The sequence below is a fragment of the Marmota flaviventris genome, chromosome X (genome assembly GCF_047511675.1).
Source record: "Marmota flaviventris isolate mMarFla1 chromosome X, mMarFla1.hap1, whole genome shotgun sequence".
Taxonomy (NCBI): Eukaryota; Metazoa; Chordata; class Mammalia; order Rodentia; family Sciuridae; genus Marmota; species Marmota flaviventris.
In genome coordinates, this window is record NC_092518.1 from 64,473,669 (window position 1) to 64,500,054 (window position 26,386).

Here is a 26,386-nt window from a genome sequence, read left to right on the forward strand (position 1 = left end):
CCTAGTAACTACCTGAATGGGTTGGCTGCTTGAGATTTATGTTGAGAAACTTTTCAGTCCTTACTAAATCAATGGCTTTTATTTGCAAGGATCATTAGGGATTACCTAATCCAAACACCTCATTTTACACACAGGGAAACTGAGGTCCAAAAGGGGAAGAAAAAGATTTATCTAAGGCTGTAGGTTTAGTTGCTTTTTTTTTTTTTTTTTTGCATTTTAGAAAGTATATATTGTCTTTTCTAGATTTGGGGTAACAACTGAAAGAGAACTTCACCTGAGTTTTTACTGATTTATTTTCTCACTGGTTCTCAAAGTGGGTTCTCTGCAACATCAGCATCAGCATTACTTAGAGATCATTAGAAATGTAAATTCTCAAACAGAAATGTGGTGGAAGGGCCCCAAATCTGTGTTGATTCTGATAAAAATCAGACAAATTTGGGAATTTTCATTATAATTTATAGTCACTTGTAATATGTCTGCTCTAAGCCTACTTCAACATACATTATCTTACTAAATCCTCCCAGTGGGGTGTGTTTTTATATCTCCTAAGTTTGGTACTTATTCAGGACCAAATAGCTGATTTTTAAACTATGAAGTAGGTAACTGAGATTTTTCTTCTGTAATTGCTGCCCTAAGACTACTTCCAGTCTCCTAATATTTGCATGCTATAGAGTTAAATCTGTGAATTCCACTCTCATTTTTCACTGTGTCATCTTGGGTAGTTCCCTTCTTCTCTTTGGGCTTCAGTCTCTCTTTGTGTAAAAAGAGAGGGTTGAAATTTGACATCTTCACCATCAGAGTCCCATGTTTACTCTTGGAAAGGCCCCAATATCCTTCCTCTACCCTTAATGTAAATTTGAAGTTACTCTCTTCCATGACCAAGGCTTCTGTGTTCTAAACCTGAGCTCCCAGGTTTGATTAAAGACTTTTATGTCTGAGAACATCTTGAAGGTCTTAATCACTCTGGGAAAGTTGTTTTCATTGGATAAAAGTCTATCATGGGATCCTACAACCTACTTCAGACTATACCAGAAAGCATGAAGATCAGTATAATAGAAGAAATAATGTGGCCTCCAAAGAGTTTGACTTCTTGGTTAGATTCTTAGTGTGGGGAACAGAGTTGGAAGATTATGACATCCTTTTATCCTCTAACCAACCACCAAAGTGTTAGGGAATCTGAAGGGAGCAGTATTTGTCCAGTTTTCTCAGGGCCAATGAATTGATACTTCAGTGTGGTATTTAAGTTATTGTGAGATCAGTAAGGCTGTGCACAAATATATTCTATATGCAGTAGAGAGAATATTAACTTTGAAATAGATTAGACTTGATTTAAATTCCCATCCTTGTCATTTACTATCTATATCCTCCTAAGAATGGCACTTAACCTCTCTGTACCTTGGTGTCCTCATTTGTAAAAGAGTTAATAACATGTGCCTTGGCTATTTTCCAGAAAAGGCATGAAACCATGCATATGAAAGTGTCTGGAACATGGTAGGGGCTGAGTAAGTATTTCTTATTCAAGTCCCTCCTGGAGTGTAGGCAGCAGTTTTTCAAGTTAACTGTCACTGATTTTGGTGTCAGAAGCAAAACTTGGAAGAAAGAGCTGGAAACTTACTATTCTGCCATTAGGGTAATTTCTTTGGATCTGCTGATTCCAAGTAAAAATGTAGTTAACTCTGGGAGAGGAAATACTTGGATCCCTGACCTAATAAAACCTGGTAGAGGTGGTTGGAATCTATTGCTATAGAGAACACAGTTTTCTGGGGATAAGACACAGAGAAGTTTCCTGTTTGAAAGGTTTAGATAGGGGAGGTTAGAATGGATCAACAAAAACATTGTTCCATTATCACAGTGGTACTCCTCCAAGAAAAGGATTTATTTTAGTCCCTGTAGGTTAGAGGTAAATTAGGGTTATGATTGAACACAAAGGAAAACATCACTAATGAGAGCTATAGAGAGTTCAGAAACCTTTTTGGGATTACCCTAATCTAAGTGAAATTAAAGCACCCCAGCTAGGCCTGATTTTCCTGCTGCTAAAGATCTTTCATTCTTCTCTTTAATCCTAAATTCTGTTTCCAGAACATTCCTGGGTTAGGTGTTAGAAAAGCAGCTTCAGACTATATATCAATATATGTAGTATAATAGTCCTATGAATACATTTTCCCTTTTCCCCTCTAAAATTAATTCCTTATCTGAATACTGAGTCCTTAGACTGCTTTTAGTAGGCTGGCCTTCAGAGACTACAAGACAAGTGGAAAGAGAACACTGATTTTGCTTTCCCTTTCCATTATCCCTTCTATGTAAAGTCAGAGGACTAAACTGTGTTGGTTCTTATGGCTTATCTCTAGGTATTAACTTCTGTAAGCAAAGGGTGGGGTCAGTATGCTTTATGCTCAAGTGCCCCTCTGGATTCCACTGTGCACCCCACTTTATATGCTAATACCTGAAAGATGGTCTGTGGATCAGTAGAGATTAGAATTTTAATAATAAACCCTAACTTAGATAATATAATTTATTTTATATCTTGTATAGGCCAAACTCTGTGCTAGGTGCTTCAATGTATATTACCTCATTTAATTCAAGTGAGATATGGTATTATGTTCCATTTTTTTAGAGGAAGGAACTAAGCCCTAGTGAGATCAAGTACCTTTATGAAAGTCACCAGCTAGTAAGTGGTAGACTTAAGATCAGAACCTAAGTTTGTCAGACTCCATCTCCTTAGCTTGGCCACTTAGAATCCCCTGATTATAAAACTTGGTGATGTCCAAGCAGCTTTTCCTTCTCCTAAGTGATTCTTTGCCTGGATGACTGCAGATTCATGTTCTCTGACTCTGTGGTCTATGTGTACATTTATTCTCTTTGGATTTGGGCTATGAGTCATTGAGGTAAATCTGGTCTCCAGTTTTCTGCTTCACTGGACAGTTTCACAGGAGAAAATTTGGACCCCTCAAAGCTGCTCCTACTTTGGCCATTATCTAAATGATATGTGGTACAAGCTGTCAGCAGGGCAATTCTGAGAGCAAAGTAAACTTTTTTGTCTGTTTTTTTTTCCTTTTCTGTTAATGCCTCATTACCTTACAGCAAAAAATGCTTGTGCAAACCCATGACCATTCATAAGCCTGATGTTCTTCTGAGTGGCCATTGATTACAACTCTGAGCCATGTCTGTGCAAGTTTAGTCTTTTTTTTTCTCATTTATGATAGGTGTTTTTTTTTTTTTACAAGCTAGAGAAAAAATAGAGGAATCATTGATTAAAGACATTCACAAAATATTTGAGGAGGCAAAGATTTTGAGTATCATGTCATGTAATTCTATAACACTGATGACAGAAAAGTGGGGAGAAGACAGGACTTGCCCAAGGTCATGAACTGAGCACCCAGAGCCCCAGCTTTCAATCTAATGGGCTCTCTGCTCTGTTATAATATCACTCTATATGCACTTATTGATTGATTATTTCGGTGGCAGTCATTTGTGGTGAGGCTGGGAGGGCTTTCTGGTATCCCTAAAGCATGTCATGTAGGTAATAGTAACATATTTAGCAAGAAGCATACATAAACAGGTCTGATTATTAGATGGCTATTAAAGGGCATTTCTACCAGTTATATTTAGCATTTGTTTATTCTCATTGGTATATCTGTGACATACTGGTTACAAACTGTTTTGAATGTCAATCCTGCTTGTAAGCACTAAGCAGATAATGTAAAAATGTTATGCAGGAAAATAGACCAAATATTCCTATTTCCATTATTAATACAAGTTAGGAATTTGTGCTTTTGGGTGAAAATGTCTAATTTATAGATGGTGGCTGACATTTTAAGTTTAAAAAATTCTCTAGGGACTTACCCTTCTGACTACAATGAAAAAAAGATTTTTCCTCCAACTAAACACCTATAAATAAAGATAAAATTCATGCAACAACAGGTTTGAGAAATTGGCTTACAACCTACAGAAACAACTTACAACCTAGAGAACAGCTTACAACCTAGAAAAAAAAAATTATGCTAGATCACATGGTGAGGGAATCCAAACAAAGTCTGGTGATCTTGCTGAGTTGATGAAACAAAAACCAGAATTTAAAAAAGTCAATGGAGCTATAATTTGTGAGACAAAACATCAGAGAAGAAGGAGGCTACTCAAAGATATGGCTCTAGAAATCTGTACAAGGTTCTCCTTAGGTCTCAGTCGACAGATAGGTAAGGGCAGAAAAACCTAGGCTAGGAAAATAATCATTGGAAAGTAACGGGTTGAACAATTCTTGGAAGTCATACAGGTGTGGAACAATTTCATGTTTTTACCCACCAGAATGGAACAAGACTTGATAATAGAGAGGGCATCAGGTAGAGTCCTCAGAAAGGCATAACATTAGGAGTCAGATTAAATTTGCCCTAGATTAATTTATGGTATATATGTTGGCATGCCCGTACTAAAACATCTTAAGAGCAAGCATTAAAATATTTCTGTTGAGGGCTGTGGTTGTGGTGGCTTAGTGGCAGAGTCCTTGCCTTGCACATGTGAGGCACTGGGTTTGATCCTCAGCACCACATAAAAATAAAATAAATAAAAATAAAGATATAAAAAATGTTTCTGCTGAGCTGGGTGTGGTGGTGCATGCCTGTAATCCCAGTGTCTTAGGAGGCTGAGGCAGGAGGATCACAAGTTCAAGGCCAGCCTGAGCATTTTAGGGAGGCCCTAAGCAACTTAATGAGACCCTCATCTCAAAATAAAAAATTAAAAAGGGCTGGGAATGTTGCTCAGTGATTAAGCTCCCCTGGGTTCAATTCTTGATACAAAAAATTTTCAGTTGATTCCTGGTAATTTAAGCACACATCAAGAAAAAGTTCAGTGAAACAATGGTGCCCAATAGTATGAAATTCAAAATGTTCAGTTTCAATAAAAATTACTAAGAAGGCAAAGAAGCATAGAAATAAAGCCATACCCAGGAGAAAAATCAATCAATAGAAATATACTCAGAAATAAAAGAGTAACAAAATCAGAAAAGACTTCTAAAACAGCTATTATAAATTTGCTTATATGTTCAAGAATTAGGAAAGCATGAAAATGACAGAGTAAAATTATTTTTAAGTGCACATAAAATAGATGAAAATTTACCATACTGTAGACTACAGAAAAAGTCTTACTGATTTTTAAGGGGATTGAAGTCATACAAAAAATATCCTCTGACCAAATATAATTAAACTGGAAAATCAATAGCACATGAACATTCACAAATATTTGGGATATAAATTGACACCTTGACCTATGAGTCAAAGACATCATAAAGGGTATTAAAATATTTAGGAATGAATGAAAATAAAAACACAGCATCTCAAAATCATTAGATATTATTACATCGGTGCTTAGAGGGGGGATTTATGCCATTGAAATACTAAGAAAGAAGTGCCAAATTAATGGTGTATATGAAGCTATACTTTATTAAGATGTAACCTATTAGAGATTAGTTGGTAGAAAATAAAATTATTTCATTAACTAAATGTGTCAGCATTTTTAATCTTTATGAGAATAAAACCTTTCTAAGCAAGGAATGGTAATAGAACAATTTTTAAAATTATATCAATCTTCTCTTTATAAATGATCTATTGTATCAGTTTTCTGCATATTTCAGAGAAATCATTATATGTTGAGTTTCTTTGAAAAACAAGGCATGTTTGAAATACATATGTTTTCTCAGTCTGAAAAAGGCAGATCAAAGAGATATAAGGCAGTTGTGCAAAACAAACATTGATCAACTTCAGAATGAGAAATGAGAAAAAATAGAAAAACAGTAACACACACCTGACATTTTAGAATACATATCTACTATATTTTTAATAAGCTTTAGTTGTACAGTTACCTTTCAATTATTCTGTTGAGAGAGGTGAACTAAGAATTATCAAACTATGTTATATTTACTTTTGCAATCAAGTGAGCTACATCCTGCTTACTCATGGACAAACTCATAGACATAACAGAAGGACAAACACATTCATCTATGCATGTATGTAACATTATTCTACACCCTTGTCTACATTCTCAGGCACTCAGGCTGGATTTTTGGAAGCTCTTGATGGTTTAAATGTTGACTTTTCTGAGAAGACTGGTTGAATATTGATAGTTGAGTCATTGACCAAATTGTGATTCTATGAATATCTATGATTCTTGCTTTTTTTTTTCAGGATTGTTTGTCACTTACTATCCCTTGGTACCAATATATCTTGATTCATTTATTAATTTAGAAAGTATGTATTGAATTGCTACTTTGTATTCCCCAGTGGGTTTGGCTTTCAGGAAGCTTACAGCCTAGTGTAATAGGGTATGTTAAAATGCAAAAAAAAAAAAAAATACATACATTAAAAAAAATAAATAAATAACTTTAGAATATAGGTTTGATAAATGTAACAGAGTATGCATAAGATGCTTTCTGAGTGCAGAGGACACAGCATTTAATTCTGTCCATGGGGTGGGACACCCAATGAAGCCTCCTGGAGAGTAATGCACTTGATGTCCCCTTAGAAGAACACCACACGATTGGCTAGGCAAAGATGAGAATCCCTTACTTTGAAGGTTCTGAGAGAGCAGAGAGTATGTGCAAAGGTACTAGGTAATGGACACACAAAAGAGGATATCTCACTGGAGGAAAGGCTGGAAGTACAAGTTGCCTGGTGGAGGGGTGAGTGAGACATGTGGCTGGAGGGAAAATACTACTTATGACTTGTAGTTAATATTTATTGAGCACTTACAAGTGCCAGACAGTTAAGTGCTTTCTATATATTATATCACTTAACTCTTTCAAATATACCATGAATTACTATTATCTCAGTTGTACAGAAATAGGAAATAAGAATTAGTGAAGTTGAGTACCTTACCCTGCAATACCTAAGTGGTTTTTGTACAGGAGCTGGATCATGGGAGAACCTTAATTGTCAAGATAAATTATTTTGGCTTTACCTTAACCAGATTGAATAGAGAGACTTGTCTGCTTTTAAAAATCCCTTTCTTTAAAGAAACAAATTGGGGGAACATCTAGAAGAATTATCTTCAGAAGTTCTGGATAAAAACTGAGGAACATATCCACAATCAAATCCAAAAGGGAGTATTAAAAGAAAGATTCTAGACATAAAACTAAACATGACAGAGACTGAGGGGGAGTTGCAATGGTTGATTTCAGCAGAGAAATTAATAAATCAAACAAAAGGGATTTGATAAGAGAAAGAATGGTGACATTGAAATGAGTTGAAGAAGTAGTTAGCTATCTGTAGACATTAGAAATACAAATGGAGGAGGAAGGATTCATTTGGAATTTGATGATTTTATGGTATGTTTGAGTCAGTAGACCTGGGTTCAGGTCCTGATTCCATTAATTACTTATTTGTGTGACCTTGGGTAAGTCACTTACTATGCTTTGACTTTATTATATTCTTGTCTGTTAAATGGGAAAACTCTTCCCTATAGGTAAGATTGAACTCTTATGATTATCAAATTAGACAATATATGTGACATGCTTTGTGGCCTGCAAAGTATATACAATAGAGGTTATAATTAGTGTATGTTGTATAGATTCAGGTACATAGCCATATATTCAGTCTCTGGAGACTTAACGTTACAACTTTACATAAAAATTTACTTTCACATCACAAGACAATGTTTTATGAATCCTGCTCTGATATTGAATTTTCAAATTAAAATGTGTTAATACAAATGGTTTTTAAATTTAACATAATCACAGAGAGTTTTAGGTAATCTACAGTTTTAACATTTGAATCTATTTTCATTTTGGAGGCTACCCACTATTTAGAATATTAAGGGGGAATTTCTAGAGCAGTGATATCAAAAAGCAAGTTGATGAGGACCACATAATTCTTTAACTGGAAATTTTATTGCAATAATTATAAATTCATATGCAGTTGTAAAAACAAATATAGAGATCCTATGTACCATTCTACTTAGTTACCCTCAATGGGAAATTTTCAAAACTATAGTATGAGAGCACGACCCATGTATAACATAGACACATATAATCAATCTTTTTAGAGATCTTTGTTTTAAATAGTACTCACTTACATGTGAGTATTGAGTTCTACACAAATTTATTACATGTGTAGGTTCATGTATTTACCACCACAGTTAAGATGCTAAATGATTACATCACTACAAGAAACCCTTGTTTTGGCCCTTTATTTATTTATTTATGATTGTAGATGGACAAAATACCTTTTATTTATTTATTTATTTATTTATTTATATATGGTGTTGAGAATCAACCCTAGTGCCTCTTGCATACTAGGCAAGTGTTCTACCACTAAGCTGCACCCCAGCCCTGTGTTGCCCCTTTATAACCACATCCACTTACCTCCCACCCACCAACCTCTAATCCCCGACAACCACTAACCTCTTCATGTCTATAATTTTGGCATTTCAAGAATGTTATGCAACTGTGTTTTAGTTAGGTTGTTGTTGCTGTGACCAAAATATAAAAACTTAGAGGAAGAAAAGTTTAATTGGGGCTCATGGTTTTAGAGGTCTCAGTCCACAGACAGCCAACTCCATTGCTCTGGGCACAAAGTGAGTCAGAACATCATGGGGTAAGTGTGTGATGGATGTAAACAGCTCAGAACATAACAACTGGGAAACAGAGGAAGAGGGGTAAAAGGAAAGGACCATAGGGAAGATGTATCCTTCTAGGTATATGATCCTAGTGACCCACCTCCTCCAGCCATTGTCCACTTGCCTACATTTCCCACAGAGTCATTCAAACTAGAATTAAATGAATAGGTTATAGCTCTCAAAACCCAATCACTTTACCTCTGAATATTCCTGTATTAATATAGGAACTTTGGGGGAGACACCTCACATACAAACCATAGGAGAATAGAATAATAACTTCTGAACTTTACAGACAGCCTTTATTTTCTTAGTATAATTCCCAGTGGGTTCATCCAGATTTGTTGTATGTTTCAATAATTTATTCATTTCTTTTTTTTTTTGAGAGAGAGAATTTTTTTAATATTTACTTTTTAGTTTTCGGTGGACACAACATCTTTATTTTATTTTTATGTGGTGCTGAGGATCAAACCCAGTGTTCCACTCATGCCAGGCGAGTGTGTTACCGCTTGAGCCACCTCCAGCCCTAATTTATTCATTTCTATTGCTGAGTGGTACTCCATGGTATGGGTATACCACAGTTTAACCATTCACTCACTGAAAGGAAGATAAATGGTTTCTATATTTGGCTGTTATAAATAAAATAGTATGAATCTAATTTTTCACTTATCTGGAATAAATGCATAGGCATGTAATTGCTGGGTCATATAATAAGCACGTGTTTATTTTTATAATTAATTTTCAGTTATCCAGAATGGCTGGATCATTTTACATTCCCACCATCAATACATGAATGATATGGTTTCTTTATATCTTTGCTAGCATATGATGTTTTTATTATTTTGACTTTTCTAATAGGTGTGGATTTAAATTCATTTTTAAAACATTTATCTTTTAGTTGTAGTTGGACACAATACCTTTATTTTATTTATTTTTATGTGGTGCTGAGGATTGAACCCAGGACCTCACACGTGCTGGGTAAGTGCTCTACTGCTAAGCCATAACCCAAGTCCATGGATTTAATTTCATTTTTGTCATGGATAATTATGCTGAAAAAATTCTCATGTGTTTATGTGCCATCTATATATCCTCTTTAGCAAAATGTCTGTCCATTCTTTCGCTTAATTTCTAAATTTATTATTTTCACTGTAGTGTTTTGAGAGTTCTTTGTATGTACTAGATACCAGTTTTTTGTGAAATATGCTGTTTGCAAATATTTTCTCCAAGTCTATAACAAGTTTTTTTTTCATCCTTTTCATAGGGGCATTTATAGAGCAAAAGTTTTTAATTTTGACGAGATCCAATTTTGAAATTTTCCTTTGTTGTCTTGTGCTTCAGATATCAACTCTAAGAACAATTTACCTTAGCCCTAGAATCTGAAGATTTTTCTCTTATGATTTTCTTCTAAAAGATTTAGAATTTTACTTGTTACATGTAAATCTGTTATACATTTTAGTTACTTTTTGCATAAAGTGTGTTTTTTTTCCCATGGTTATCCAATTGCTACAGCACCAATTTTATGGGTCTCACATGTTTGTAAAAAATCACTTGGACATATTTGTGTGGATCTGTGGCTGAATTATCTATGCTTTCCATTGATCTTTGTGTCTATCTCTTCACCAACACTTTACTTTCATAATTATTGTAGCTTAATAGTAATACTTAATACCAGGTGGAGTGATTATTCCCACTCATTTCTGGTATCTATTGAGACAATCACAGAGTTTTGGTCATTCATCTTGTTGATGTGGTGTATCATGACTATTGATTTGTGTATGTTGAACCATCTTCACATCCCTGGGATGCACCCCACTTGATCATGATGAATAATGCTTTTAATGTGCTTTGTATTCAGTTTGCTTATATTTGTTGATATTTTTTGCATCTATGTACATTATAATAATATTGGTATGTAGTTTTCCTTTTTGTTGTTGTTGTGTCATTTGGCTATTGGTATCAAGGTAATTCTGACCTTGAAGAATTTCTTCCACTTCTGTTTTTTGGAATAGTTTAAGGAAAATTGGGATTAGTTCTTCTTTTGATGATTGGTACAATTCAACAGTGAAGCTGTTTGGTTCTCGGCTTTTCTTTAATGGGCAATATTTTTATTACTGATTCAATATTGTTAATTATTAATAGTCTGTTCAGAATATATATATATATGTGTATGTGTGTGTGTGTGTGTGTGTGTGTGTGTGTGTGTATGTATAGTCCCTCTGCTCCTGCCCTATACTGGGATTTAATCCAGGGGTGCTTGAATGCTCCATCCCCAGTAGTTTTTGATTTATATTTTGTGACTGAGTCTCATTTAGTTGCTGAGACTGGCCTCAAACCTCAAACTTGTGATCCTCCTTCCTCAGCCTTTCAATTTGCTAGGATTATAAATGTGCACCACTGTGCTTGGCCAGATTTTCTGTGTGTGTGTGTGTGCGCGCGTGCGCATGTGTATATGTGTGTGTTTATGTGTATACATGTACGTTCTTGGTGAAGTGTATGTGTCTAGCAATTTATCCATTTCCTCAAGATTTTTCCATAAAAATATGTAAAGATCCTTTGTATTTTTATGATGTCAGTTGTAATGTCTCCTGGTATTGTGGGGGTTTTATTGATTCACTTTATACATAACATTAAGATTCATTTTGATGGTATTGTGTTTTTAATCTCAATTTCCTCATATTCATTGTTAGTCCATAGAAAGATGACTAATCTTGTTCTATTCATCTTATATCCTGTGACCTTGCTGAACTGCTTATTAATAATAGAAGCTTTAAAAATACACATTCCTTGGAGTTATCCGTATAGACAATCGTATCTGTAAATAGAGTCAGGTTTATTTCTTCCCTTCAAATTTTTCTGGTTTTGAGGACTGGGGATATAACTCAGTGATAGAATGCTTGCCTAACATATACGAGGCCCTGTGTTCCATCCACAATCCCACACCAAAAAAAATGTGGTTTTTATTAGTTTTATTTGCAATAACCAGTAGCTAGAACTTCCAGTATTGTATCAAATAAGATTTGTGAAAGTGAATATCGTGCCTTTTTCCTGCTCTTTAAGGAAAAGTCTTTATCCTTTCATTATGAATATGATGTTAACTTTAGTTTTTTTGTGGATGTCCTCTATCAAGTTGAGGAAGAACTGCTCCTTTTCTAACATTCTGAGAATTTTTAGCTATGAGTGGGTGTCACATATGTCATTTAAAATTTTTAGAGATGTAATATTAATTTTAATATTTTATTTAACCTCACATTGAAGTATTATTATGCTATTATGTAATAGTATAAAAACCATAGTGAGATATTTCACATCTTTTTGTAGCAAGTCTTAAAATTGTGATATATATTTTATACTTATAGCACATCTCAATTTACATTAGCCAAGTATGACTAGTAGCTACTCTATTGTGTAGATCATATCTAAAGCAGTGAAACTTCAGGGAGCAAGCAGTTAAAAACATTTTCTTTTTAAAAACTTTTTTATTTTTAAAAACTTTTTAGTTGTTGATAGACCTTTATTTTATTTATCTACATGTGGTGCTGAGACTTCAACCCATTGCCTCACACATGTCAGGCAAGTGTTTAACCACTGAGCCACAGCCACAGCCCCAAACAGATTTTCTTAATCAAGGAACTTTAGTTGATCTATTTTGTTTTTCTCTTTTAACCTTTGGAAAATCCCATGGTGAACAGGACATCAGAGTCTGAATATTGTGATTTCTTAACTTAAACCAGTAGTATAGTATAATAATTTAAAATATATATATATATATATATATATATATATATATATATATAATTTCACTTAGAGATTTTTTTAGTTTGATACTCAGAAAATCAATAGACAGAGGAATAATTATTTTTAGCATGATATCTATTTTATTTATTTATTTGTTCTAATTAGTTATGCATGACAGCAGGATGCATTTTGATTCATAGTACATACATGAAACATAATTTTTCACTTCTCTGGCTGTGCATGAAGTAGAGTCACAATATTCATGCAATCATATATGTACCTAGAGTAATGATGTCCATCTCATTCTACCATCTTTTCTACCCCCATGCCCCTTCCTTTCCCCTCCCTCCCCTTTGTGCTATCCAAAGTTAGAGGAATAATTCTTGATAGCTATCTTTTATATGGTTTGGTCACTACCATAGCTAAAGCCCCTGTATTAACTACATAAGCATGACCTCAAATCATAGGCTATAAATGGAGTAGGAGGGCTATCAAAATCCCTGGGGGATTTTTTGATTTAGAACTATCTAAAATTATAATTCTCTTACAAAAAAACCTGTGTAATCTTGGATAAATCCCTGGTCTCCTTGGGCCTTAGCTTACCCATCTGAAAAATGAGGCATCTAAAGTTCTTCCAGTATCTTGACTACAGCAAAGCTCTTTGATTCATGTATTCTATCAACAAATATCTGTGAGGGCTCTGTGCACCAGTCATGGTAGCAAACTTTATTTTTTACTTTTTGCTTTCTTGGAGTTTACAGTTTATGGAGTGATACTTTCAAAAATATGTTACAGTGATGAAAACCCCACAGAGGAAAAATTTAATGTTATCTAGCCTTCTGGGGTGGAGAGTAAGAGAGGTGGATTTTTTTGCTAACGTTTAAGCAAAGCATAACAATTAGTAGCTCTTTTTCTTACTGTTAAATTAATTTATGCTAAAAGCTAAAACATCAGTATAAATGTAAGTATATTTAGTGGTTATATTATAAATGCTCATAAGATAATACTACGGCTTTCCAAAGTAGGAGATTTCTCCTTGTAGATGGAAACTATATATTAATAATGATAACACAATTATTCTGAGGAAAACTACGTCTGCTATAGATCTTTGAAAATATGGCATATACTGTAAAAGGGACTAGGCTTGTTTAACTTGGAAACAGTTTGGGGTAGGATAGGGGATAATATAGCTTTATTCAGATAGCTGAAGTGTTGTCATAAGGAAATGGTGTGTTTTGTTCTGTGTGGTCCCACGGTTGAAGCTGCATAAGGAAAGATTGTTAAATCTCAGCTGGGGATGTATCTCAGCGGTAGATTGCTTGCCTAGTGTGAATCAGATCCTGGGTTTCATTCGTAACGCACAGTCAACAAACAAACAAAAACTAAAGTACAGGGGAAAAAAAGAGAGATAAATCTGCGAACGGACTTCGTAATAATCAGAGCAGTCCACAGGCAGGGAATTTGGGGGTTTGAGGGTTTGAGGGGAGATTAAAATTCTAACAAGTGGGGTGGACTTGTTGAACTCCATAGTTCCTTTCAACTTTGAAATTCCAGAAAACTCAACATCATTTAGGGAGATGAAAAACGAAAGAAATCCATTAGGTTGTTTTTCTAATTTTGAAAATGGAACATTGACAAAATGCAGACATTGGGTAGGAAAAAAACCTGGGAGGTAGAATTTAAAAACTCAATAACTCAGAGAAAGCCTGGAAACTATCTAAAAACCCAGGATACGTGTGGCTGGAGATCAAAAATACCAGGGACTTGGAAAAAACCAAACAACCACAGCATAACTACCTGGCCAAATCAAAGAGGCTATTTGCAGGGAGAGAAGGTATCTTTCAAAGACTTGAAAGATAGCCCAAATACAGAGAACAGGGAAGCACACAACTTGTAGAGCTTGGGGCAGGGTAGGAATTTCTAAGAATCTAGTTATAGGGGTAGTAGCGGGAGTGGGGAGACTTCCTCATAGTACACAGTATTTAAGGGTGTGAGGAGGTACTTCAGGGTGGGAAAAATGGGTGCTTATCTCTATCCATTGTTTTTTCATTCTGCTACCACCCAAAAAGGGTGTCCTACCTTCCAAGTCGTTCTCTTTTGCTTTCAAAATATATTATTTAAAATATTATTATTTTTACATTCATTTAAAGATAACTATTTCATTTTCTGAGCTTAAAAAGTAGAGGACTTAAATCTCTGCTCACTCCTCCTTGAAAAACTTCAGAAAATTACTATAGATGATTTTGACTTGTTTATTAACCCATGAATAAATTTTACCTCTTTTGGGTCAACAGCATTTGATAGAAAAAATCTCCTATTTCTGATTTATTATTATTATAACCAGGCGAAGATTAGTTGGGAATGGCAAAGGTAAATAATAAAGGTTTTCTGTGTAACTGACATATTCATAGCAGCATCTATTCCTTTCATAGTTCCTAAAATGAGAAGAAAGGCTGAAAAAGCAGAATTATCTGCTTTGGCATGTGAGTAGGGGTGAAAAGTTATTTGAAGAAGGACACTCATTGCATGGCTGTATTGAAAATAGTTAAGAGAATAGTTATGGATTTGCAGTAGTCCTATTGAGGCTTCATTTTAAACCCAAGTAAAACTATTCTTAGAGTCCTTACCCTTGTACAACTCTCTCATTAATGAAGCCCTGGATCAGAGTTCCTTCTTCATTTAAGACTTCATATGAACCACACACTTTTATAATTAAGAATTGATGAAACCATTTTTAAAAGAAGTTGCGTTATTACCAACAAATGTTCTATATTAGTGGGATGTCTTACATACTCTTCCCATAAAATGGCAAGATGGTTGATGCTGATAATTAAATTATGATTAGACATAGCTGGGTGACGTTTCCAAATTCATTTATCAAATTTCTTGTTGGTATGCCTGCTATTTCACTGATAAATGGCTCACCCAGATGTTGGCAACTAATAGTAGATTGGAAAAGTCCTGTCATTTGAGATTTCCCTATTTTTTTTTGCCATTTAGTAATGCATTCTTAGAGGAAAATAATGACCAAAAAATACTGAGCTTATTACCCCAAGGCTTGGACATTTTTAGACACTCAAAGTCAAGTGGAAGCCATTCCATATCATCCAGTTGGTGGCAAAAAGGAATGGGAACTATTCTGTACTCTCCAGCTGTTTCAAGAGGTAGATTTTTTTTCTTGGAAGGTTTGAAGTATCATCACTGATGAAGTATAGGAACATACTTTTCAGTAAGTATGAAATGGCTTAATACAACAAACTTGGCACCACTGTACCTGAATTAAGACACATTAAAACAATTTCTTTCCTCCCATCTGTCAATTGAGTGATTTTTTTCTACCTGCCTCATAATTATTTAAAAAGTCTTGATGTTTTATAGATTCCAAAATATGTTCACATTTTTTGGTCTCATTTGATATTCCCTTAGGCCTCCTGAGGGAGGTGTAACTGTCTTCATTTGACAAATGAGGAAGTAGTTTTGCAGAGATTAAGGGACTTTCTTGAGATTTCACAGCTGTGAAAAGGCAAAGCTGGATCTCATTAAAACTCATGTTTACTGGCTGCAAACTGTGTTCTTTTACAGGTATTGCATTTCCTTTCAATCAATGGCAAAGAAACTCTGAAATAATCAGGTCACCTAATGAGTAAATGACAGAACTGGGTCACTGAAAATCTCAAGCCTGGAGAGATTTCTTTCCATTCCTCCCCCAAGCACCTTCCAAAATATTTGCATTCAACACACAAACTTACACATTTATTATTACTATTGCCTGAAACTCTTCACTGAATCCTAACTGCATTTTAAAATACAATCTCAACATCTTTCCATGGTATTTAAATCCCTCTCTCACACTTAAAGTATATGCTATGGTCTCTGTTGTAGTTACCCTCACTTGTCTTTTTTGGGGTTGCCCCCAAACAGAGCTAGAGATGAGGATGTGTTACAAGTTTATCTGGAAGCCTAAGAATTAGTAATAAAGAAGCAGGGAACATAAGACATGGAAGAAATATCAATGTTAGGGGTTGTTTATGAAGGCAATGGGCATTTGATTCTGCCAAGATATCACAGAATCAGAAAAGCCTCTCATAAATGACACTGAGAAGAAGAGAGGCTAGACCATTTATCTATCAGCTTCCCCATTAGGGTTAGGGTTAGGGTTAGGGTGCCTCTCAGTGGCATTACTCCCTTATACTTCTTTGAGCATTGGCTGAGTGCACTCTGATGCTTTAGCAAATTTCTGAAACAGAAAATGAGAAGACACTGTACATGCCTGAGTTGAGACAGTGCCTACTTGACCTGGGTCTGAACTCACATAACACTATCTTCTGTAGCTGTAGCTGATGTCACAAGTTGATCCATGTAATGTAGGGAATGTAAATGTAGGGGACCATGTTTCATCACTGTTACCACAAACACTTCCTTCTCATCCCTGGGCTCCAGCTTATATATCACAAGTTTCCCTTCTTCCTCTTCAAAATTGATGCCCCTCCCCTCCCTACTCTCCCCCTCTCTTCTCCCTTCTCCTCTCTTCCCCCTTCCTTTCCTTTCCCTTCCCTTCCCCTTCTTTTCTTCACTAAGTTTCTCTGTCTAAAACCTCCCTATAATTTTGGTCAAAAGTGATGAGAGGAGATACCTTTGTCTCCTGCTTGATCTCAGAGGGAAAACATTTGGTGTTCTACCATTAAGTGAAAGTCCATTCTGACAGCAATGGATACAAATTAACAACAAAAGAAACTTCAGCTGGGGTGGTGGCACACACCTGTAATTCCAGCAACTCAGGAGACAAGGCAGGAGGATCTCAAGTTTGAGACTAGCCTCAGCAACTTAGCAAGGTCCTAAGCAATTCAGTGAGACTCTGTCCCAAATTAAAAATAAAAAGGGTTGGGGATGTGGCTCAGTGGCAATTTACCCCTGAGCTCAATCCCTGGTACAACAAATAATAATAATAACTTCATAAAATATTGAAATTCATTGAGATTTAACAATATCCTACTATTCTAAACCAACAATGGTTCATTGAAGAAATCAAAACTAAAGTTTAAAAATTTATTAAAATAATGGAAACATGCCAACATTTATGGAATATCACAAAAGCAGTACTAAGAGGGAATAGCTATATCAAAATAGTAAGATTTCAAATAAACAAGCTAATGATGCATCTGGCAGACCTAGAAAAAGCAAGAGCAAACCAAACCCAAAATAAATAGAAGCATGTAAATAACAAAGATCATAGAGGAGTAAATGAAATGGAGACATAAAATACAGAAGATAAATAAAACAAAGAGTTGGTTTTCTGAAAAGATAAACAAAATTGACAAGCCTGTAGCTAGACTAAAAAAAAGAGAAGACCAACTAAATAAAATCAGAAATGAAAAAGGAGATATTACAACTAGTATCACAGAGATATAAAGGATCACTAGAGAACATTAGGAACAACTATATGTGAATGAATTGGAAATCTTAAAATAATTGGATAATTTTCTGGAAACATAGAACCTAGTGATATTGAACTATGAAAACATATAAAGCCTAAAAAGGCCAAAAATCAGTTGTGAGATAAAAAGTCCAGGGATGCATTGCTTCACTGCTGACCTCTTTTTAAGGAAGAATTAAAATAAATTCTTTTCAAACGATTTCAAAGAATTGAAAGAGGAAAATTCGGGCTGGGGATGTGGCTCAAGCAGTAGCGCGCTTGCCTGGCATGCGGAGGCGCTGGGTTTGATCCTCAGCAACACAAACAAATAAAGATGTTGTGTCCACTGAAAATTGAAAAATAAATATTAAAAATTTCTCTCTCTCTCTCCTCTTTCTAAAAAAAAAAAAAGAAAGAAAGAGGAAAATTCTTCCGAAGTCATTCTATAAAGCCAGCATTACCCTGATACTGAAACTAATCAAGGATATATCAAGAAAGGAGATTTACACCAATATATCTAATGAACATAGATGTAAACATTTTCAAAAAAAATACTAGCAAATTGTATCTAACCACAAATCAAAAAGATCATTCACCATGGTCAAGTGAGATGGTCCAACATATGCAAGTCAATAAATATAATCTATAATAAAAACAAAATGAAGGACAAAAATCATATGGCCATCTCAATAGATACATAAAACGTATTTGATAAAATGTAACATCCCTTTATGATAAAAACTCTGATCAAATTAGGTATATAAAAAACATACCTCAACATAATAAAGGCTCTATATATGAAACCCATAGACTACACCATACCAAGATCTGGACCATACAAGAATGGCCATTCTCATTGCTCTTAGTCAGCATAGTACTGAAAATCATAGAGAAATTAGTCAAGATGAAGTAAACTAATGGCATACAAATTATCCCTGTTTAAAGGTGACATAATTTTCCATATTGAAAAAAATTCCTGAAGATTCCATTAAAAGATTTTTAGAATTGATAAAAAATTCAGTAATATCCTACAATATGAAATCCACATACAAAGATTGGTAGCATTTTTATACAGTAATAACAAAATTGGTGGGGAAGAAATCATGAAAGAATTCCCATTCACAATAATTACAAAAATAAAATGTCCAGAAATAAATATATCTAAGGAAGTGAAAGATCTCTACAATGAAAATTACAAAACTCAGACAAAAGAAATTGAAGTGGATACATACAAAAATGGAAGGACCTCCCATATTCATGGATTGAAATAATTAATATTGCTAATATGTCCATACTTCCAAAAGTGATACGCAGATTCTATGCAATCCTCATCAACATACCAGTGATATTCTTTAAATAACTAGGAAAAACAATCCTAAATTTCATATGGAGGAACAAAAGACCTCTGATACCCAAAGTAATCTTGAACAAAAAGAACAAAGCTGACTACCTGACTTCAAAATATCCTAGAAAGCATTAGTAATAAATACAGTATGGCATTGGCGTAAACACAAACACATAGACCAATGGAACAGAACTGTGTGTCCAGAAATAATTCCACACATCTACAGCCAACTGATCTTTGACAAAGGTGCTGACACTATGCATCAATGAAAAGGATAGTCTTTTCAATAAGTGTTGCTTAGAAAATAGGGTATCCATGTGCAGAAGAATGAAATTAGACCTCTCTTACTTGTTATAAAGAACTCACAATGGGTTAAAGGTTTAAATATAAGACATGAAACTATAAAAGTACTAGAAGAAAACATAGATTCAGGATATTGGAATGGGAAAGGATTTTTGTGGGGTAAGACCCCAAAAGCACAGGAAACAGAACTAAACATAGAGGGAATTCATCAAACTAAAAAGCTACAGCAAAAGAAACAATCCACATACTACAGAGACAACCTAAAGAATGGAAAAATATATTTGTGATGGATTAATCTACATTAGGTAAGTTTAATACCCAGAATATATCAAGAACTCAATAGCACAAACATCAAATAAACTCATTCAACAATGGGCAAAAGACCAAAATAGACATTTCTCAAAAGAAGACATGAAAGGAGCTCATGGTATGTGAGCAAAATACTCAACATCACTAATAATTTTGGAAATGCAAATTAAAATCACAATGAGATATCACCTCACTTCAGTAAGAATGACTATTATCAAAATGACAAAAGATAACACATACTATAGAGAATGTGGGAAAAAAGGACCCTTTGAGGGGGCTGGGGTGTAGCTCAGTGGTACAGCACTTGCCTAACCATGTGAGGCACTGGGTTAGAACCTCACTACCACATAAAAATAAATAAATAAATAAATAAAAGAAATATACTCTGTCCATCTACAACTAAAAAAAATTTTAAAAAGGATGTTTGGGCATTGTTGGTGGGGATGTAAATTATTGTAGCCATTATGGAAAACAGTAAGGTCATTCTTCAAAAAACATGTTATCTGGCAAGTCCACTCTTGGAGATATATATATCCAAATGAAAGTAAATCAGTGTGTTGAAAACATATCTGTATTCCCATGTTTACCGCAGTGCTATTAATAGCCATGAAATCGAAATAACCTGTGTGTCCTTCAACTGATGAATGGATAAAGCAAATATACACAATGGAATACTATTTAGCCATAAAAAATGACTGAAATCTTTGTCATTCACAGCAATGTGGATGGAACTGTGATAATTATGTCAAATGAAATAAACCGGGCATTGAAAGATAAGTATTGCATGATCTCACACATATGTAGAATCTAAAAATGTAATCTCATAGAAGTTAAGAGTAGAATAGTGGTTATCAGAGGCCTGGGAAAATAGCAGGGATAGAGGTATGGGGAAAGGTTGATCAATGGATACTAAATTTTAGTCAAACTGCAGCAAGAAGATATGCTGTGTGGGGGCTGGGGATGTGGCTCAAGCGGTAGCACGCTCCCCTGGCATGCGTGCGCCCGGGTTCGACCCTCAGCACCACATACAAACAAAGATGTGTCCCCCGAAAACTAAAAAATAAGTATTAAAAAAAAATTCTCTCTCTCTCTCTCCTCGCTCTCTCTTTATAAAAAAAGAAGTTATGTTGTGCTAGTGTACTATAGGGTGATTATAGATAACAATAATGTATTGTGCATTTCAAAAAGCTAGAAGAAAGCCTTTTGAAAGTTTTCTCCATGAAGAAATGATAAATGTTTGAGGAGATATATATGTTTCATCTGATTTAAACATTGCACAATATATACATGTATATAACATTACATGGTGCCCCATTATTATGTACAAGTTTATGCTTTGTTAAAATAAAATTAAAAAATAAAAATAAAACATATATTTTCCATTAAAATATTATTAATTATTAAGTGTGCCTTTATTTTGACTTGGCTCTGATAGGTGTCTCCCCCATTTCTTCAACACATGCCCAATTTTATAGCAGAAGTTAAAAATAGTAGTTGACCCAGTGGCTTGGGAGGTTGAGGCAGGAGCATTGCAAGTTAGAGCCTGGCCTCAGCAACTTAGGAAGACATCAACAACTTAGCAATACTCTCTTCCAAAATAAAAAAATAAAAATGGGCTGGGGATATGACTCAGTGGTTAAGCACCTTGGGGTGCAATCTGTGGTACCAAAAAAATATAGTAGTTGAGATATGGAAATTCCCTTTGGTATTTACCTTTTGGGGAATGCCTTTAATTTATTGGACTTTAGTCAGCTTTTCTTCTAATAATCAACAGTGCTTCACAAGCAATGCAGCTGGTTCACTTGTTGCCTATTATGTGGTATCTGTGGTATAACTGACAGGAAGAAAGCAATGTGAAAGACCAAGAAAAACAGTGAGCTAAGCTATAGCATTTCAGACATTCTGTTCTATGTGGTTGTAAAATTTCATGCTTTCTTTTTCTCATGCAAAATTTAGGTTGCCAGATGTCCTGTGTGCATATGACTGTTCTTTGTGTCTGTGCCATATCCCATTTTCATATGTATCAGAATACATAATGGTCCCTCCATTTGAGCCAAGTCAGACACAGTTAGTTGACTACTGTTGGCATTTGTTCCTGCCCCCTATTTCCCCACCAACCTGGTTGGAATATGTCCCACATTCTCCAAGCTAAAACCTTTCACCAAACTTTCTCATACATCTGAATCACTGTGAGGCAGAATAATAACTGAGGCAAGGTCCTGTTAGTCCTGTTAAATGATGATGGTAGTTATTCCCTCTAGACATTACTCAAGAGACCAGTGCAGTTTAACCTTTTAACCCTCAATTATTTTTTTTTTACCTAGAAATCATATAAATTGGAAAAGAAAAAAGTAACTGCTTTGTGGGTTTCAATTTTTAAATTCAATTCTTTTTTGGTGGAGACACAGAAATTAGTCTGTTGTGACTTGTTTTCTCTAGGTTGAAAAGATGAAGAAATAAGCTCCAACTAATTATAATAAGTTATCATCTAGTTGTCATGCTGCAGGAAGAAATTGGCATTGTAGATAATCCATGTTTCTTGTAGAGTGCCATATATATATATATATATATATATATATATATATATATATATATATGTGTGTGTGTGTGTGTGTGTGAAAGCTTTTATTTTAAGAATACTATAAAAATTGCTAAATACAATAATTACATCAAACTTAACTGAATTTTGCTTAGATTGCCCATACAATCCTGGCATAAAAGCACTGCTTACTAGAGAAAAAAATCTGTGAAATTAAAATACATTTAAATTTAAGTTTTGGTCCTTGAAGGTTCTTGGGTTCATTATTATGAACACAAGATATTATGATAAAACATTATATATATATATATATATATATATATATATATATATATATATATAGCATTTTCAACTTTCATAATGTTTTTGTAACATGAGTTTTCTCATTTGATGCTTTCTCTAACTTCTTTGGATACAAAAAGCAAGTATTATTGTCTTCTAATAAAATAAATAGTTCATCCATATCTAGCTAATAAATGAAATGTCATACAGCTAGTAAATGGCAAATATAGGAGTTTGATACTAATCTCCTACCCCTGTATTGCTCTTATTATGTAATCTTTGATATCTACTGTTACTAGATTAATACATATCTAATAACTTAAAAACAACAAAGATTACTACATGAATAATCTTTTAAATTATTTATTCCTACAAAACCTTTTAAAACATACTTTTAGCAATATACGGGTATTTTAAGAACTGGAACACGAATAAATCCTCCCATGGAGTGACCATGACTACTCGAGGAATACTTTAATAGTATGATATATGAAATATTTGTTAAAAAAACAAACCCAAGAGAGGTTAAAAAATATAGAGAGATCATTTTCTTTTTAAAGTTTAAACTTAGAAAAGTTAGCTAAAGAGGGAAATGTTTTCTTTTCTGCTGTGCCAAATATTGCAGAATATTTATTTTATTTTATTTTTTTAAAGACCTCTCCACATAGAGAGTCTTTAAAATTTGGAACTGAAAGGAACCAAATGAAAAGGTAGTTTTTATCATTTATGAATCTTTGTCCATTATTATACTATAAAATTCGTGGTAAGGACATCATTATCCTTTATTTGTCTGTGTGTACCTCAAAGCCTTGTTCACAATAATTCTTCAAAATAAATATTTGAGAAAAATTAAACTCAATTTATGTTTAATTCTTTACCTTGATGGTTTGATCCCATCTGCATAAAATCTAAGACGGTAAAAAACTGGGAGTACTTTGTCACTTTTTCTCTTGATATTTTCCATACCCCTATCAAATTACTAAAAATAAACACTAAGCATGTTTTTCTCCTATTTAACCCTTACCTTGTAAGACAGAGGACAAGGAGAAAGGGAAAACTTTTGTTTTTTATGTTATCAATTCCTGACATGTAAATTTGTTGCACTAAGTATGCATCAACTTACAGCAGGAGAGAAAAATATACCCACATCTAAAATCGAAAAAAAGATTGCCCAGGACATAAAATTTGAGCTCCTTAGCCACGTAGATAAGTCTTCAGTTTCTGAGACTTCCAACCTCTCTTTAAGCTTTATCTCCCCACCTCCACCCACAACAAACAAACAAACACACACACACACACACACACAGACACAGACACCCTTACTTTCGAGTGACAGGAACTATTTTTCTGGAAACACCGAGCATTTTTCTTCCAGCTTGCTTTTTCGTTTGCACTTTACTCAGCTTAGAAATTCCTGCCCGGTGGTGTCTTGTTTCCAATGAAGTTCCTTCAAGACCCATTTCAAAATGTACTTCTTCAGTCCACAGGAAAATTAGTGTTCTCTCCTCTGGACATCATAGTACTATGCTACACAATAGTTTCCCCAGTTAAATTGTAGTCAAAGCAAGAATCATGATTCATATTTTATATATAGTTGTAACTCTCTTCCTCTTCCTTTTCTTTCTTTCCCCCCCTATTCCTATGCCTGATGCATAGCAGGCATTCAGTAAATTCTTTTTGAATGAATGAATTAATGACTGATTTAATCAACTGATATTTTTTGTAGGGCAATAGAACTCATGTCTAGTGAATCAATATTATTAAGGTGTTTAATAAATCGTTATGATCATTTATTCTGAGAAGCTGTGTAGTAAAATTGGATAGAACCCCATATTTGGAGTGATACAGATTAGGGTTTATTTTAAAGATCCACCATTTTCTAGCAGCATGGCCCCTGGCAAGTGACCCCAATTTAATAGGCTTCAATTCTTTCATTTTTATGAAGGAGCTAATAATATTTACATTGTGGATAATTGAAAAGACTCCTATCACTCAACATCATGTCTGACAAAAAGCAAGTTATGTGGAAGTTGTTAACTTTATCAGCTAGCATGTTTTAGTTTCAATTTGTTATATTTATTGCCACCAAAGAATTTGTTATTTGATCCAGTCATGGTGGCACACACCTGTAGTCCCAGAGACTTGAGAGGCTAAGGCAGGAGGATTGCAAGTTTCAGGTCAATCTCAGCAATTTAGCTGGACCCTGTCTTAAGATAAAAACTTTAAAAAGGGGCTGGGGGTGTAGCTTAGTAGTTGACTGCTCCTGGGCTTAATCCCTAGTACCCCTTCCCCTAAAAAAGAAGAATTTAGCATTTGGATATCCATGCTAGCTATATAATGCTTGCTGGTGTTTTTTTTTGTTTGTTTGTTTTTTTGTTTTTTTTTTAATCCTAACCACATTGTAACCCTCTCGTGTTGTAATTTAAAAACTGTTGAGAGTACCTAGATCAGTGTTGGCCACACACTCAATTTTTATCTATTAGATTAGAGTAGTGGTTCATGGTGAAGGGAGAACATTAGATTTGGGGTCAGGAGATCAAGTTAACATTGAGCTATGTTAAGTTTTCTTTCTCTGGGATTCCTTAACAGCTTCCTCTGTAAAATTAAGGGTTTAGTCTTCTTGAATCTTTTCCAACTCACAAGGTCTGTGATTCTATGATTAGATAATCTATCCTTATTGTGAAATAAAGAATTGCACTTTAGTTAAATAAGCCTGTATATCCTGATAGAAAAAATGTCATGTCCAGGTTTATTAACTAACAATCTCAATTTGACTAAAATTGTTCCAGTTTGAACATAGAGAACTGTGTCCCTTGAATCCTCTCAGGCTGAGGAAATCAAACACAGTTGGTGTTTTTAACTGTAGAACGGTTTGACTAATAAAAGATTTCTTTTTTCCTTTGTGTCTGTTTAAAGATTTTTTTTTCTCTTTTTCTTGAATTCTACATTGACAAATAGTGTTTGGTCCTGGGAGTAGGGGTGAACAACTGAATAACATAAAAAAAAAGCAGACAAACCCATAGCATACAAATAAGCCCATTTCTCTGGGTAATGATAATTAAATGTCATTGAATCAGTTGCTATGAAGACGGATTTATGTACCAGGAACTATGTTAGGCTATGCTATCAAGGTTTGGGATGCAAATGATTCTGTCCCTGTACGCAGGCTAAGTATGTGTGGGGGTAACTGGGAGGGTTATAGGATGCACACCTGGGGAAGGGCCCACATACCACAAGGCTCTTATAATGCCCAAATATGTTAGACTGTTAAGGAAAGGAAGAGGAGGCCAGTGAGGACTAGAAGAGGTGAAATTTAGGGCTGCACAAAATTTAGATTGGTTATGGAAGTGGCTAGGCAGAGAATTTGAGGAGGTGGTGCTGCTAAGTAAGGCATGAATCCTGCAGCTAATTTTTCCAGGACCTTCAACCTGTCATGAAAACTACCATGGAATCTGAAATGAGGTTGTGCCATTAGTTAAAACACAAAAGGAAATCCAGAGATGAAAAAAGAAGTTTAGGGGATGAGGAGGGGTCTGGGGATGAAATCAAGGGAATCTGGGAAATGAAATTACTACCCAAATGGTCCCTGAAATTATCCTTCTGAGTTTTTCCTCCTTTTGGGAATTGTCCTATTTAGCTTCCTGCTGCCACAATCTCCTTAAGCCCTCACCACTGGGGCATACTGGTGGCTGTAAGTGAAAGGGCACACTTACTGTTTAAATTTGGGCAACTGAACTAGCCTTGCTAGGACTCTGCTCTTTGGTCAAATAGGAACAAACATACTTACTTCACTGAATTGTTCTGAGAAGGGATGAGATATGTTGTGTTGGTAAATGCCTGACATTGTAACTGGAGCGTATTA

At 34.7% G+C, this 26,386-nt stretch overlaps 1 long non-coding RNA gene across 1 annotated transcript in view; it reads right to left on the reverse strand.

Moving 5' to 3' along the window:
• The window catches only part of LOC139703085 (uncharacterized), a 76,348-nt gene extending 52,362 nt beyond the window's left edge, over positions 1–23,986 (reverse strand). Inside the window, exon 1 of the long non-coding RNA XR_011705577.1 lies at positions 23,848–23,986. This is a non-coding gene — a long non-coding RNA (uncharacterized lncRNA). The remainder of the gene's footprint in view (positions 1–23,847) is intronic.
• Positions 23,987–26,386: the final 2,400 nt, after the last annotated feature.